Consider the following 17,600-nt stretch of genomic DNA (forward strand, 5'->3'; position numbering starts at 1 on the left):
TATGATAAGTGCTGTGGTAGAGTCACGGAAGTTTAGAAGACAGTATGTCATCTTTGTATCCCTTTCAGCTCAGATGTTAAAGCTGCTCGCCTTAGTCCTATATCTTTAAGCTAAGCTGACCCACAATGTACTAAACACCTTAAAGCTAATTAAAACAAGTCTTGGGTTCCATTCACAAATACTGGACCCATTCATTTACAATACTGCAGTACCTGTCTTTCTACTTTTATGTTTGCCTTCTCTTCCTTGTATTATGCTCATCCATGAGCTTAGAAGTAGAACTCAGAATTCTCCAGCACTGACGTTCAGTGTGTGTTTCCCAGGATGTGGCCTGCATTCACCCTTCTTCTCCTGGTAACTTTTAACAAATTGCCCACTGGACCCGCTCCAGCCCCAGGGACTCAGACCCAGTGGCCTGACTGGTGCTCAGTCCATGGAAGATGATGATAACAATATACCTTGATAACATCTCAAATTCCCGTGGAATTAACCAGGTTGGTGCTTAAGAACAATTGGCCTTGGCACCCTTAGTATGAGAAATATCTAGTTATCCATCTGTTCCATCTGATTTTCACTGCTTCCCCTTAATCCAAGCTCTCTCCTTTCCTTCTTTCTCTCCCAACAATCTAATTTGTACAGGTTTTCCATACACATTTTTTTAAAGTACTGCCCTGGCTACATTATTCTTCAGGCAAAAGTCTTCCAGGGTTCTTTATTGACTACTAAATAAAATTCATATTCATTACCAATCAAGGCCTCCATACTTGGATTCAAACTTTCCCTATCTTATCTCCCAGCATACTTGTATATAGCCATGACATATCTACACATGGATTTCCCACCTTCCTCTTCTGCTGTCTCCATCGCCAGGCATGCTCTTCTCCCCTTCATTCACTGAGACAATATCTTCAAGACCCAAGCTAACTTTCTCCTCCATCTTCCCCACTGTGGCCCACAAATCTCTGCCTGCTCTGAAGTTACAGCCCTTTGGCCTATATTCACTAGCAATGAGTCATGTCCATCCCTCTTCATAACACCTCTTGCAATGTAGTCCTTATTGTTTTACTTTCCTACTCTTATACTGCTATTGATCCTTTTGTCAGCTATGTCTTCTCCTTTGGGCTATGTCATGAACCCGTGCAGTGGGAAAGCACAGACTTCGGAGTGAGATATGGGTTGTATGCTAGCTGTCTTATCGATTAGATATGTGACTTTGAGCAAGCCACTTATGCAGCCTCAGCTTCCTCATCTATAAAATGGGGATAATAAGTATCTCATAAGACTGTTGTGAAAATCAGATAAGATAGCATATATGTGAAATTGCTTAAGGGTGCATGGTACATAGTGTTTTTTCCCTTTTTGTGTCCCACATGGAGCTTTATACATAGCATGGCTTGAAAATCTATTGATTTAATTTTGAAACAATATGTCTATAATTACCTTGAATTATGAACAATTAGAGAACACCCATTTCTGCCATATACATTAGTGCCATAAAACACCTAGAAATAATGGGTACATTGCATCCTTTTAAATGCATAACTGGATTTGCAAAAGGAAAAGAAAAAAGGAAGGAAATGCTCCGTGTTCATAAGTGGAGCGTGAGCTGATAAAAGGAGTTGTAAGGAGTATCTGATATTTTGACTGTCCTTGGGGGCAAGGTTGTCCATTTGGGGTTTCATTGCTCATTCAGGAACAAGACCTCAAACTGAGAAGCCTGCATAAGCCAATACCTTTTAAAGGCACATTTGGGGAAATTCTGCTTTGCTGTAAAGGGCTCTGGGTAGGAAAAAATGTTTTCCTTCTGAAAAATCATAGCAAACATCCAATTGTAACTAAAGGATTATACCCACAGCGGGTCTTATACCATAAGGGTTTGAGGTTCAAAAAATATTCTGGGGGACAGAGTCTCTATTGCCCAGGCTGGAGTGCAGTGGCACAATCAAAGCTCACTGCAACCTCTTCCTCCTGGGCTCAAGCAATCCTCCTACCTCAGCTTCCCGAATAGCTGGGACTACAAGCATGTGCCACCATGCCTGGCTATTTTTTGCAATTTTTCTAGAGACAGGGTTTTGCCATGTTGCCCAGGCTGGTCTCGAACTCCTGGACACAAGTGATCTGCCCACCTTGGCCTCCCAAGGTGTTGGGATTACAGCCGTGAGCCACCACACCCAGCGAGGTTCTAATTTATATTACTTGAGTGTGGGGGAGGTCATCCCCAATAATTCAACATAAGAAACAACTTGAGCTGATAACAAAGTTGGCAGAAGCAAATAAGAAAACCTTTTTGAAGAGATACTTTTAACTCAAGCTGCACAGAAATTCCATAAACCTCATCGAACAACCCACACACTAAAACTGTGAAACACACATAGAAACAATCTCACAGGAAACAGCAGACATAAAAAAAAAAAAATAAGCAAAGCAGCAACCACAAAAGCAGCAGAATTAGACCCCCAAATTAGCAATATTTACTGCAGTGGTTGGACCCGGGTCTGTCTTCAAGGAGCATTCAATCAGACTCGGAAACAATTCATTAACAGTCTAAGGCAATACAGACAAAACCCAATTTAAGAATGGCCCGGGTTCCACAAGGTAATTAGAATATGCTGTTCAGCAATCAGAATGTCATTTTCCTTAGAAAACAATGTTTTACCCAGTAGATCACAAAAGCTTTTGGAATTCACAGGTCAGAACCTCCTGAGGACACCGAGGCACAGTTTCCAGCACAAATTTGTGCTCCATAATCACTGGCTAAATGAATTCATAAATGAATGAATGAGGTAGCTAAATCTGACACAAGTTCCAGTACTGCAGAACGTGAGGCCAAGGAGTGAAGAGGAAGGAGGAGAAACAAATATTACTGTATTTCCAAGGCACAAGCCCAGCTGTCTGGAAGGCTTCTGAATAGATACAGTTTGCATCAGACACTCTTCCACCTGCCCATTGTAGATACTGGAGATTATCTCACTGATCCTAAACCCAGGAGTCACTGAGGCTGTCTACACCTAAATGCCGCCCTGCTCTGAATGCCCACCTTCTCAGTGCTGGGATCTTAGCTCCATGTTCTTGGAAAGCAAATAGAGTGAGGATCAGGGTAAGATGTAAGATATGAACAGCCATTTACCCCTCAGAGTTGTCTGTAACTCTAAAGGATGCTTGTTTCCCCAAATGAATCTCTAATTCTTGTGATAAAGTGAAATAAATGTATTCCAGCTATGTGGTCATGATGGACTAGGACTGAAAACCTTTGCCCAGGCTCACCTTCCTGAGGTCCATCCTTGGGGTCTTCATTCATTCACTCATTCCTTCAGCAAAGTTTATGGACCGCCTACGTTTTTTAGGCTCTGTCTACCTACTTCTGTTTCAGGCCCTGGAGAGGCAGCAGTAAACAAGACACTATAGCCATGCTCCTACGGAGTTTTCATTCTAGGTAAATGGACAAATAATAATAAAAGAAAACACATGGACAGGATATATGCAGAGTGACACATGCTACTTAAAAGAACAACAAAACAGGGAGAAGTGAGAGGGAGCAGCCCTGCCTTCCTCTCATTTAAAAAAAATCAAAGTATGGATTCCTTTTTATTGCTCCCCCCGTGGTTTTTTTTTTTTTTTTTTTTTTTTTTTTTTTTTTTTGAGATGGAGTTTTGGTCTTGTTGTCTAGGCTAGAGTGGAATGGCACGATCTCAGCTCATTGCAACTTCTGCCTCCTGAGTTCAAGCAATTCTCCTGCCTCAGCCTCCTGAATAGCTGGGATTACAGGTGCGCACCACCACACTGGGCTAATTTTTTGTATTTTTAGTAGAGACAGGGTTTCACCATGTTGGCCAGGCTGGTCTCAAACTCCTGACCTCAGGTGATCCACCCACCTCGGCCTCCCAAAGTGCTGGGATTACAGGCTTGAGCCACCACGCCCAGCTGCTCCTCCCATGTTTCTGTCTTCCCTATCACCTCTGATGAACCTACATTTTTGTTTGTTTGTTTGTTTGTTTGTTTGTTTTAAGCTTCTGTTTTTTTTTTTTTTTTTTAGCTTCCTCTCTTGTCAACTCAGGGAGGGAGGAGTGAGTATATGGAGGTGTCGAAATATTTGTAGAAATGTCTTAACCTGCAATGATAACTGCCATCACACTATCTGATTCCTTAGTGGTTCACTCACACACACTCCAGCAAAGTTCTTTCTCTATGTGAGTTTTAAGGCTCTGCTTATCAGTGGACTAATCTTAGCCTCCCTATTAATTTCAGCATAGAAAAAGAAGTTTTCCCACATGTAACCTTTGGAAACAAAGGCAGAGCTTGAGCAGTGATCGAGGCAGGGATTAAGCAGTCAGAAATAAAACGTGAGCTTGCATTCACCTCTGTCGGTGGTAGCCTGAGCTTCTTCCTGTAGACTGTTGACAAAGAAACTTGAGAAGGCAAAAAAAGCCTTTTCAATAGCAACAGGATGCTGTGAAGCGCAGGGAGGACCACATTATGTTGATGACGGATGAGTGGATCCCTCTCCGCTGAGTGTGCCAGGTTGGAGCCCATCCATTAGAGAGAGCTTAATCTTTCCAGAGATCTCAACAGCTCCAGATGCTGAAAGAGAAGCCTCCTCTTCCTGCCTCCTCAGAGGGCTGTTCTCCTGAAGAAGCTACCTGGTGTCTGTGTAGTGTTCAGAAACTGCAGATTGCTCCTCCTCCTTTCTGGCTGGCAGCCCTTCGGGTGCCAAGCATGAATCCAACCTGGAGTTCTCTTGCTGCAAGCTTCCCTGTTGTCCTGGTCACAACAGTCCACAGCTGTTCTAACATCGTGGAAGAAAAAGTCTTTTATACTTGAAAACTCATAGTGAGGAGAGCTTAAACTTTCTCCCTGTGCAGAAAAGAAAAAAGTGGATCCTATTTTTAAATGGATTTCCTCATAGAATCTTTCGATGTGTTAATTCCAGGTCTTGGTCTACAGTTTGAGAATACAAATACCAACAAATCAGTGTCCCTTGTAAAGGACTTCTCTCGGTCTCTGCCACACCTCTGTCTGTCCCTGTCTTTGTTGTCTCTCTCACATGTCTTCCCCACCCCCTCTGTGTTTTGTTTTGCTTGTTTTGTTTTGAGACAGGGTCTCTGTCACCCAGGTGGAGTGCATTGGCTCTGTCACAGCTCACTGCAGCCTCAACTCCCTGGGCTCAAGTGATCCTCCTGCCTCAGCCTCCCAAGTAGCTGGGACTACAGGTGTGTGCCACCACACCCAGCTAATTTTTTTCTTTTTTGTAAAGACAGGGTCTCACTATGTTGACTAAGATGGTTTCAAACTCCTGGGCTCCAGCAATCCTCCCATCTCGGCCTCCCAAAGCGCTGGAACTACAGGCCTGAGCCACTGTGCCTGGCTTCTGCTCTGTGTTGAACCCACTGTATTTCTGCCCATTCTATTCCATGTATTGTCCCCCTCCTCTCTGCCCCTACCATCCCTACCCACACTTTCAACATCTCCCACTAGTGCCATCAGCCTCCTAACAAGCATTCATCTCTGTGGTTTTATATGGATTTTTTTTTTTTAAGTCTATCCTCTTCACTGTCTTGGCTTATTATGATGTTGGTCAGCAGCTCCTTATTACCTACAGTACAGGGTCCAAACATCTTAACATGACATAAGCAACACCTGTCTACTTGTTTCTTTCTGCCTCCTGCAGATACTCTTCTCACAGCTGAAGCACTCTATTCAAAGGATCTCAAATGCTGAATTGCAGTCGCTAGTTGTTGCAATTATGTCCTTTGCTCTTCTTTCTAGATGAGCTCCTATTCAGCCTTCAAGGCCCAGATTAGAAACTTTGGAACTTTGAGAAACACGTTAGGCTTCTGGGATTGTGTTGCTATTGTAATACTGTATTGCTTATCTATTTCAACATAATGAATTGCATAAAAATTTAGTGGCTTGAAACAACAAACATTTATTAGCTCACAGTTTCTGTAGGTCAGGAATCTGGGAGTGGTTTAGCTGGTGGTGCTGGCTTACAGTATCCCATGAGGTTTTAAGTGGAATAACAGCAGGAACTGCAGTCATCTAAAGGCTTGACTGGTACTAGAGGATCCACTTCTAAGTTCACTAATGTGGCTTAGCAAGAGACCTCAGTTCCTTGCTTGGCTGTTGGCTGGAAGCAAGTCCCTTACCAATTGGGACTTTTCTCATGACAGGGCAGTCATCTTCCCCAGAGAGAGTGACCCAAGAGAGACAGGCAGGAACCATCATGTCTTTCAGGACCTAGATTTGGAAGTGCCATGTCGTCACTTTTATCATGTTCGATTGGTCCAACAAACAATGGGGTGGGAGACCACATGGTGTGAATACCAAGAGGCCAGGATCATCACTCAAAATTCACAAGACCCAGGCTCAAATTTTGGTTCCATCACTTATTTGCTGGCAGACCACAGGTAAGTTATTTAACCTCTCTGAGCCCTGATTTCCACATCTGTAAAATCTGAATGATAGGATTGACCTGACGGGGTTGATGTTGAACCTAAAAGCATGATTTATATTATGCACTTGGCAGGTAGTGAGTATTTAATAAATGCTAGCAATTACTATGTTGATAACAGTTCACAGACTCCCTGGGCCAGTGGCCCCAGGGGTGCTCCCACAGTCCTATAACGTTCTTTTTTTTTTTTTTTTTTTTTTTTTATTATACTTTAAGTTCTAGGGTACATGTGCATAACGTGCAGGTTTGTTACATATGTATACTTATGCCATGTTGGTGTGCTGCACCCATCAACTCGTCAGCACCCATCAATTCATCATTTATATCATGTATAACTCCCCAATGCAATCCCTCCCTCCTCCCCCCTCCCCCCTCCCCATGATAGGCCCCAGTGCGTGATGTTCCCCTTCCCGAGTCCAAGTGATCTCATTGTTCAGTTCCCACCAATGAGTGAGAACATGCGGTGTTTGGTTTTCTCTTCTTGTGATAGTTTGCTAAGAATGATGGTTTCCAGCTGCATCCATGTCCCTACAAAGGACGCAAACTCATCCTTTTTTATGGCTGCATAGTATTCCATGGTGTATATGTGCCACATTTTCTTAATCCAGTCTGTCACAGATGGACATTTGGGTTGATTCCAAGTCTTTGCTATTGTGAATAGTGCCGCAATAAACATACGTGTGCATGTGTCTTTGTAGTAGAATAATTTATAATCCTTTGGGTATATACCCAGTAGTGGGATGGCTGGGTCGTATGGTACATCTAGTTCTAGATCCTTGAGGAATTGCCATACTGTTTTCCATAATGGTTGAACTAGTTTACAATCCCACCAACAGTGTAAAAGTGTTCCTATTTCTCCACATCCTCTCCAACACCTGTTGTTTCCTGACTTCTTAATGATTGCCATTCTAACTGGTGTGAGATGGTATCTCATTGTGGTTTTGATTTGCATTTCTCTGATGGCGAGTGACGATGAGCATTTTTTCATGTGTCTGTTGGCTGTATGAATATCTTCTTTTGAGAAATGTCTGTTCATATCCTTTCCCCACTTTTTGATGGGGTTGTTTGTTTTTTTCTCGTATATTTGTTTGAGTTCTTTGTAGATTCTGGATATTAGCCCTTTGTCAGATGAGTAGGTTGCAAAAATTTTCTCCCATTCTGTAGGTTGCCTATTCACTCTGATGGTAGTTTCTTTTGCTGTGCAAAAGCTCTTTAGTTTAATTAGATCCCATTTGTCAATTTTTGCTTTTGCTGCCGTTGCTTTTGGTGTTTTAGACATGAAGTCCTTGCCCATGCCTATGTCCTGAATGGTACTACCTAGATTTTCTTCTAGGGTTTTTATGGTATTAGGTCTAACATTTAAGTCTCTAATCCATCTTGAATTAATCTTCGTATAAGGGGTAAGGAAAGGATCCAGTTTCAGCTTTCTACTTATGGCTAGCCAATTTTCCCAGCACCATTTATTAAATAGGGAATCCTTTCCCCATTTCTTGTTTCTCTCAGGTTTGTCAAAGATCAGATGGCTGTAGATGTGCGGTATTATTTCTGAGGACTCTGTTCTGTTCCATTGGTCTATAGCTCTGTTTTGGTACCAGTACCATGCTGTTTTGGTTACTGTAGCCCTGTAGTATAGTTTGAAGTCAGGTAGCGTGACGCCTCCAGCTTTGTCCTTTTGACTTAGGATTGTCTTGGCAATGCGGGCTCTTTTTTGGTTCCATATGAACTTTAAAGCAGTTTTTTCCAATTCTGTGAAGAAAGTCATTGGTAGCTTGATGGGGATGGCATTGAATCTATAAATAACCTTGGGGAGTATGGCCATTTTCACGATATTGATTCTTCCTATCCATGAGCATGGTATGTTCTTCCATTTGTTTGTGTCCTCTTTTATTTCACTGAGCAGTGGTTTGTAGTTCTCCTTGAAGAGGTCCTTTACATCCCTTGTAAGCTGGATTCCTAGGTATTTTATTCTCTTTGAAGCAATTGTGAATGGAAGTTCATTCCTGATTTGGCTCTCTGCTTGTCTGTTACTGGTGTATAAGAATGCTTGTGATTTTTGCACATTAATTTTGTATCCTGAGACTTTGCTGAAGTTGCTTATCAGCTTAAGGAGATTTTGGGCTGAGACGATGGGGTTTTCTAAATATACAATCATGTCATCTGCAAACAGGGACAATTTGACTTCTTCTTTTCCTAACTGGATACCCTTGATTTCTTTCTCTTGCCTGATTGCCCTAGCCAGAACTTCCAACACTATGTTGAATAGGAGTGGTGAGAGAGGGCATCCCTGTCTTGTGCCAGTTTTCAAAGGGAATTTTTCCAGTTTTTGCCCATTCAGTATGATATTAGCTGTGGGTTTGTCATAAATGGCTCTTATTATTTTGAGATACGTTCCATCAATACCGAATTTATTGAGCGTTTTTAGCATGAAGGGCTGTTGAATTTTGTCAAAAGCCTTTTCTGCATCTATTGAGACAATCATGTGGTTCTTGTCTTTGGTTCTGTTTATATGCTGGATTACGTTTATTGATTTGCGAATGTTGAACCAGCCTTGCATCCCAGGGATGAAGCCCACTTGATCATGGTGGATAAGCTTTTTGATGTGCTGCTGAATCCGGTTTGCCAGTATTTTATTGAGAATTTTTGCATCAATGTTCATCAGGGATATTGGTCTAAAATTCTCTTTTTTTGTTGTGTCTCTGCCAGGCTTTGGTATCAGGATGATGTTGGCCTCATAAAATGAGTTAGGGAGGATTCCCTCTTTTTCTATTGATTGGAATAGTTTCAGAAGGAATGGTACCAGCTCCTCCTTGTACCTCTGGTAGAATTCAGCTGTGAATCCATCTGGTCCTGGACTTTTTTTGGTGGGTAGGCTATTAATTGTTGCCTCAATTTCAGAGCCTGCTATTGGTCTATTCAGGGATTCAACTTCTTCCTGGTTTAGCCTTGGGAGAGTGTAAGTGTCCAGGAAATTATCCATTTCTTCTAGATTTTCTAGTTGATTTGCGTAGAGGCGTTTATAGTATTCTCTGATGGTAGTTTGTATTTCTGTGGGGTCAGTGGTGATATCCCCTTTATCATTTTTTATTGCATCTATTTGATTCCTCTCTCTTTTCTTCTTTATTAGCCTTGCTAGCGGTCTGTCAATTTTGTTGATCTTTTCAAAAAACCAACTCCTGGATTCATTGATTTTTTGGAGGGTTTTTTGTGTCTCTATCTCCTTCAGTTCGGCTCTGATCTTAGTTATTTCTTGCCTTCTGCTAGCTTTTGAATGTATTTGCTCTTGCCTCTCTAGTTCTTTTAATTGTGATGTTAGAGTGTCAATTTTAGATCTTTCCTGCTTTCTCTTGTGGGCATTTAGTGCTATAAATTTCCCTCTACACACTGCTTTAAATGTGTCCCAGAGATTCTGGTATGTTGTATCTTTGTTCTCATTGGTTTCGAAGAACATCTTTATTTCCGCTTTCATTTCGTCATGTACCCAGTAGTCATTCAGGAGCAGGTTGTTCAGTTTCCATGTAGTTGAGCGGTTTTGATTGATTTTCTTAGTCCTGAGTTCTAGTTTGATTGCATTGTGGTCTGAGAGACAGTTTCTTATAATTTCTGTTCTTTTACATTTGCTGAGGAGTGCTTTACTTCCAATTATGTGGTCAATTTTGGAATAAGTGCGATGTGGTGCTGAGAAGAATGTATATTCTGTTGATTTGGGGTGGAGAGTTCTATAGATGTCTATTAGGTCCGCTTGGTGCAGAGATGAGTTCAATTCCTGGATATCCTTGTTAACTTTCTGTCTCGTTGATCTGTCTAATGTTGATAGCGGAGTGTTGAAGTCTCCCATTATTATTGTATGGGAGTCTAAGTCTCTTTGTAAGTCCCTAAGGACTTGCTTTATGAATCTGGGTGCTCCTGTATTTGGTGCATATATATTTAGGAGAGTTAGCTCTTCCTGTTGAATTGATCCCTTTACCATTATGTAATGGCCTTCTTTGTCTCTTTTGATCTTTGATGGTTTAAAGTCTGTTTTATCAGAGACAAGGATTGCTACCCCTGCTTTTTTTTGTTCTCCATTTGCTTGGTAGATCTTCCTCCATCCCTTTATTTTGAGCCTATGTATGTCTCTGCATGTGAGATGGGTCTCCTGAATACAGCAGACTGATGGGTCTTGACTCTTTATCCAGTTTGCCAGTCTGTGTCTTTTAATTGGAGCATTTAGTCCATTAACATTTAAGGTTAATATTGTTATGTGTGAACTTGATCCTGCCATTATGATATTAACTGGTTATTTTGCTCGTTAGTTGATGCAGTTTCTTCCTAGCCTCGATGCTCTTTACATTTTGGCATGTTTTTGCAATGGCTGGTACTGGTCATTCCTTTCCATGTTTAGGGCTTCCTTCAGGGTCTCTTGTAAGGCAGGCCTGGTGGTGACAAAATCTCTAAGCATTTGCTTATCTGTAAAGGATTTTATTTCTCCTTCACTTATGAAACTTAGTTTGGCTGGATATGAAATTCTGGGTTTAAAATTCTTTTCTTTAAGAACGTTGAATATTGGCCCCCACTCTCTTCTGGCTTGTAGAGTTTCTGCCGAGAGATCTGCTGTTAGTCTGATGGGCTTCCCTTTGTGGGTAACCCGACCTTTCTCTCTGGCTGCCCTTAAGATTTTTTCCTTCATTTCAACTTTGGTGAATCTGGCAATTATGTGTCTTGGAGTTGCTCTTCTGGAGGAGTATCTTTGTGGCGTTCTCTGTATTTCCTGAATTTGAATGTTGGCCTGCCCTACTAGGTTGGGGAAGTTCTCCTGGATGATTTCCTGAAGAGTGTTTTCCAACTTGGTTCCATTTTCCCCCTCACTTTCAGGCACCCCAATCAGGCGTAGATTTGGTCTTTTTACGTAATCCCATACTTCTTGCAGGCTTTGCTCATTTCTTTTTCTTCTTTTTTCTTTTGCTTTCTCTTCTCGCTTCATTTCATTCATCTGATCCTCAATCGCTGATACTCTTTCTTCCAGTTGATCGAGTCGGTTACTGAAGCTTGTGCATTTGTCACATATTTCTCGTGTCATGGTTTTCATCTCTGTCATTTCGTTTATGATCTTCTCTGCATTAATTAGTCTAGCTGTCAATTCTTCCACTCTTTTTTCAAGATTTTTAGTTTCTTTGCGCTGGGTACGTAATTCCTCCTTTAGCTCTGATAAGTTTGATGGACTGAAGCCTTCTTCTCTCCTCTCGTCCAAGTCATTCTCTGACCAGCTTTGATCCGTTGCTGGCGATGGGCTGCGCTCCTTTGCAGGGGGAGATGCGCTCTTATTTTTTGAATTTCCAGCTTTTCTGCCCTGCTTCTTCCCCATCTTTGTGGTTTTATCTGTCTCTGGTCTTTGATGGTGGTGACGTACTGATGGGGTTTTGGTATAGGTGTCCTTCCTGTTTGATAGTTTTCCTTCTGACAGTCAGAAGGACTGTCTGTTGGTCTGTTGGAGATTGCTTGAGGTCCACTCCAGACCCTGTTTGCCTGGGTATCAGCAGCAGAGGTTGCCGAAGATAGAATATTGCTGAACAGCGAGTGTACCTGTCTGATTCTTCCTTTGGAAGTTTCCTCTCAGGGGTGTACTCCACCCTGTGAGGTGTGGGGTGTCAGACTGCCCCTAGTGGGGGATTTCTCCCAGCTAGGCTACTCAGGGGTCAGGGACACACCTGAGCAGGCAGTCTGTCCGTTCTCAGATCTCAACCTCCGCGTTGGGAGATCCACGGCTCTCCCCAAAGCTGTCAGACAGAGTCGTTCGCGTCTGCACTGGCTCCCGCTACTTCCCCTGTTGGTCTTCAGCTGTGCGCTGTCCCCAGAGGTGGAGACCACAGAGACAGGCAGGCTTCCTTGAGCTGCTGTGAGCTCCACCCAGTTCGAGCTTCCCAGAGGCTTTGTTTACCTACTTAAGCCTCAGGAATGGCGGGCGCCCCTCCCCCAGCCTCGCTGCTGCCTTGCGGATAGATCGCGGCAGACTGCTGTGTTAGCAGTGAGGGAGGCTTCGTGGGCGTGGGACCCTCCCGGCCAGGTGTGGGATATATTCTGGTGTGCCTGTATGCTTACAGCGCAGTATTGGGGTGGGAGTTACCCGATTTTCCAGGTGTTGTGTGTCTCAGTTCCCCTGGCTAGGAAAACGGATCCCCTTCCCCCTTGCGCTTCCAGGTGAGGCGATGCCTCGCCCTGCTTCAGCTCTCGCTGGTCAGGCTGCAGCAGCTGACCAGCACCGATTGTCCGGCACTCCCTAGTGAGATGACCCCAGTACCTCAGTTGAAAATGCAGAAATCACCGGTCTTCTGTGTCGCTCGCGCTGGGAGTTGGAGACTGGAGCTGTTCCTATTCGGCCATCTTGCTCCGCCGCCTGAGTCCTCATAACGTTCTTATCTTACATTACTCTCCACCTGGGTACTCAATCTTAGATTCACAAGTGTTTAGACCTTCAAATATATGGCCTCTATGTCCATCTCCTTCAAGAACTGTTTTTCTGTGCACAATCTCAGACTTTCCTAACGATATTAAGCTTCAATCCCATTCCTCCAGATCCCAAAGATGTGAATGAGATCATATTTGCATCCTTAAATTAACACTCCAAGTTTAGCTTGTTTGTTAACTCCATCCCACGTGTGGTCATCTGCTTCAGACCTTGGGGCCTCATCCCCATTGGAATTGTTTTTGTGTCATTTTCATTCGTCAGCTGTGAGTGGTTGCTCCTTGTTAGGGCCTAGGCTCGGAGCCGGTGATGCTGAGATAGAGAATACAGGGACATAGCCCTTTAGAACCCCAGTGTTGCTTCATATCATCATTTTTGCATTTTCTCTGGATATGTCTTAACTTTGCTTGAAATGCAGTTTTATTGCTAACAACCACCAATTCTTGAGTACTAGCTTCATGTCAGAGTATGTTCATGTCATACCTCTGCCATTCCTGCAAAGTAGGTATTACCTTTCTCACCATCCCTTCTCCATCTTGGAAACATAAGGCTCCTTATTTATTACAGAGATTTCTGACTCTGGATCTTGAGCCCTTTCGAAAATGACAAGTTGCCAATGTAAATATTGTTTAAATTTAGTTTTATCCCTAGAATGTGATCACCTTACTGCAGATTCGCACATCACTCCCAGTCATGTCCCTGGTCCCGGGGAGACATACAGGCCAGTCTGCAGGTGTTTGTCCAAAGGGTGACAGGGCCCCTTCAGATGTTTGGTTTCCACATTAACTGTGCAGCCAGTCATTCACTCCTGGCTCCAGTTCACTTTCCAACAAAGAAGAAATGAGCATATTAATTGAAACCCTAACCCCTTCAGTTTTCTACTTAGGACTTCAAAGTTACCAGGAAGTCCTTCCAGATCTCATTTGCCTGAATAATTCTTTCGCAGGTTGGTCCCCACCCCTACCCATGTCCACTCCCTGCCTTCCTTTGCTCTACTCTGTGCTCTAGGAGCCTGGCCCCTCTGAAGCATCACCACAGCTTTTTTGCCCGCTGGTTCCCTTTGGGTTCAGACAAAGGGAGGCACTGGCTAGAGATCAAAGGGCAGCAGGAGAAGGAGATTGAAGTATTTCTTCTTTCCTGATTCCTCTCTGCTTCCGTGCCATGTCTCAGGCAATATTTGTGTCCCTGGTAGCCATAGCTCCTGCCAGGGTTGGTGGGAGGGAGGTATCTCCTCTGAGTCTCTAGCTCTTTCTTGGCCCAGAAACAATCTTTCTTCCCCTTGTCCTTTCATGCCTAGGGGTGCTAATGCCTTCCAGATGATGCAAATTATGCCCTATACTAGGCTATTGTCTCAGTTCCATGAAATTGCAAAATACATTATTGACCATCATGGTTTTCTTAACACTATTTCTGATCAAGGAACACGTTTCACAGCAAAATAAGTGAGGCAATGGGTCTCACCCATACCCATGGGATCTGCTATCTTAATCTTGTAAGAAGCAGTGGACCAGATAGAATCGTGGAATGGAACAGCCCGCTGAAGACCTATTCATGGCACCAGCTGAGAGACAATGCTGTGAAAATTTAGGGTGCTGTTTTACAGGATGCAGTATACACTTTGAATCAGCGTATGATATATGTTGCTCTTTTACCCATAGACAAAATGCAGAGGTCCAAGTATCAAGGGGTAAAAGCAGAAATGGCTCCTCTCACTTATTGACCTAATAACTCACTTATAGAACTTTGTTCTGATGTCTTGGTGGTCTGAGTACCCAAAGGAAGAATGCTTCCACCAGGGGACACAACCCATTCAACTGAAACATTATGGCCTCCTCAGGCCACTAAATTAAAAGGCAAAGAAGGAAGTTATTCTACCTGCTGCGGTGGTTAGTTTTGATTACCAAGGAGAAATTGGATTGCTGTCATACAAGGAGGGCATGGAGGACTGTCTGGAACCCAGGGGATGCTTAGGGATGCCTGTTAGTCCTTCCATGTCCAATAGTAATACTTAACGGAAAAACAGGCAGAATCCGAAAGACCCCAACCCTTTAGAAGTGAAAGCTGCGACCATTCTGCCAGGTAAAGAATCCACATCAGCTGATGTCCTGGCAGAGGACAAGGAAGGAAATGTGGAAACAGCAGTGGAGGAAGGAAGTTATAAATATCAACTTTGCTGGTGATCAGTTACAGAAACAAGGACTGTTAAAAACTATGCATGGCTTTTTCCTTACGTGTTATTTACACACATATTATTACACACATACTCATGTCTTCTCTTTATTTCTTCCTTTCCTTATGATTTATAATTATTTATGATAAATATTTATTTATCGTACAATTATTTATGATTTACAATTTATTTACGCATTGGTGGTGGTTAACTTAACTTTAACATATAGTCTTTAGTAGAGCGAAACACCAAAGGCCAAATGAAGAAAGTTTGGAGGAAGATGGGGATGGTCAGCTGGGCTAAAAGTGCTTTCTTCATTTCCACACCTGCTGAGGGGCTCAAGAATCCCCTTGTCTGGGAAGCTCCTTTGACATCCTTTGACCAGCAACTTTACTAGCCAGCCAAAGCTACCATTGACTGAGGACTTTCTTAAGTATTTCACAGGCATAATTCCATTCAGCAGAAGACTCTTCAGTTTCTCTGTGAGATAGGAATTGTGACTCCAATTTGCACATTCGAGAGCTGACGTTTACAGTATTGAAGACGCACACTCAAGTTTACTATCTGTGGAGCTATTTGATCTAAACCAGGTCTGTATGAGTCAATGTCCTGTTTGTCATTGCCTCATACTTGATTTGTTTCTTATTTTTCACTAAGGTAAATACTACTGATATCAACATTGTATGCAAAATTACAATCTAGCCTCTAGATCACAGAACATTCAGATGCGACTTTAATTAAATGTTCAGACAAGACTGATAATCACATCACCCAGAGACAGATACTGTGACTGTCATCTGGAAATGAACACAATTACTTTTCGGATTTTGTGTCTTTTTTTCTCTGTATTGCCCAGGCTGGTCTCGAACTCCTTACCTCAAGCAATCCTCCCTGCTTGGCCTCCCAAAGTGCTGGGATTACAGGCATGAGGCACTGCATCTGGCCTAAAATAAATAAATAAATAAATAACAGTGATTGATTTATTAAACATTACCTTTTTCTCTGGAAAACTCAGTTACATGGATTTGACAAGGTTACCGACTTTCAATGTATGGCTAAAATTGGTGGTTGATTAATTTATGGACATTCTAGTAACAAAATAGAATTTAATAATCTGTTTCATCTTCTAAGTATTTCTGACATTTTGTTGTTGTTGATCATTAGTCCCTGGCTACAAATAACCACAGACTCCCTAGTTAAGATGATGTCAGGACTCTCAGACTAGGAAGAAAAGACACATTTTGGGTTGTAAATGAAAATTTAACAGAGAATAAGATATTTGAAAGAGAAAATCATTGTTTTGAGAAAGGAACAAAGAAGCCAGACAAGATATAAACTTTACCAAATGTTCAAAACATTCATTTAATATTAGGCTTTATAATACATGAAGTTTCTTTTCTTTTGGCTGCCAACTTATCTTTCTAATTGCAATTCTAGATTGACAGCAAAAATATTTAATATTCTCTGAGGAAATACCCAACTCAGGTGAGACAAGGGCAGAGCAATGAAACAGAAGAAAACTGTGGGAAACCAGGGAAACTGTATTAGTCTGTTTTCACACTGCTATAAAGGACTACCTGAGGGCTAGTCATGTTGGCTTATGCTTGTAATCCCAGTACTTTGGGAGGCCGAGGCAGGTGGACCGCCTGAGGTCAGGAGTTGGAGACCAGCCTGGCCAAACTGGTGAAACCGCATCTCTACTAAAAATACAAAAATTAGCTGGGCATGGTGGCAGGCGCCTGTAATCCCAGCTCCTTGGGAGGCTGAGGCAGGAGAATCACTTGAACTCAGAAGGCGGAGGTTGCAGTAAGCTGAGATCGTGCCACTGCACTCCAGCCTGGGCAACAGAGTGAGACTCCGTCTCAAAAAAAAAAAAAACTACCTGATACAGGGTAGTTTATAAAGAAAGGAGGTTTAATTAACTCACAGTTCTGCATGGTTGGGGAGGCCTCAGGAAACTTACAATCATGGCAGAGGGTGAAAGGGAACCAAGTAGTTTCTTCACAATGCAGCAGGAGAGAGAGAGAGTGAGGTAGGAAGTGCAACACTTTTAAGCCATCAGATCTCATGAGAACTCACTCACCATCACGAGAACAGCATGGGGCAAACTGCACCATGATTGAGACACCTCCCACCAGGTCCCTCCCTAACACATGGGGATTGTAATTCAAGATGAGATTTGGGTAGGGACGCAGAGCCAAACCATATCAGAGACGATCCAGGAGTGGCCATAAGGTCGGCTCAGCCCTGATGTACTCTGGAAATCCTGGGATCAATGTGCCCATAGAGGGCTGTGTGACAGGGAGGAGGGACCCTAGAGGGTCACGATACAACCTGGAGGCAATGAGATCAAATTCCTGGTCCTGCTAAGCCCCCAAATCATAATAGCTTACATGCTTTCAGGTCTTTTTGAACTGTGATTTTTAACATCTCAAAACCTTTTCACATACATCACCTCATTTAAGCCTGATACAGACTAGTGCGCTAGGTGAGGGCTGGTTCTTCTCTATCTAGGTGAGGAAAGTGACAGTCGGGAAGAGAAA

General features: G+C 42.8%; 1 long non-coding RNA gene across 1 annotated transcript; it reads right to left on the reverse strand.

The window, feature by feature from the left end:
* Positions 1-3,481: 3,481 nt before the first annotated feature.
* On the reverse strand, positions 3,482-17,085 carry LOC115893665. The gene is made up of 2 exons (XR_004053729.1): positions 16,985-17,085; positions 3,482-4,851 (listed from the first exon to the last, which is right to left on the reverse strand). It is a non-coding gene; the product is annotated as an uncharacterized LOC115893665 (long non-coding RNA).
* Between the last annotated feature and the right edge of the window lie 515 nt (positions 17,086-17,600).

Source organism: Rhinopithecus roxellana, chromosome 15 (assembly GCF_007565055.1).
Source record: "Rhinopithecus roxellana isolate Shanxi Qingling chromosome 15, ASM756505v1, whole genome shotgun sequence".
Lineage (NCBI taxonomy): Eukaryota > Metazoa > Chordata > Mammalia > Primates > Cercopithecidae > Rhinopithecus > Rhinopithecus roxellana.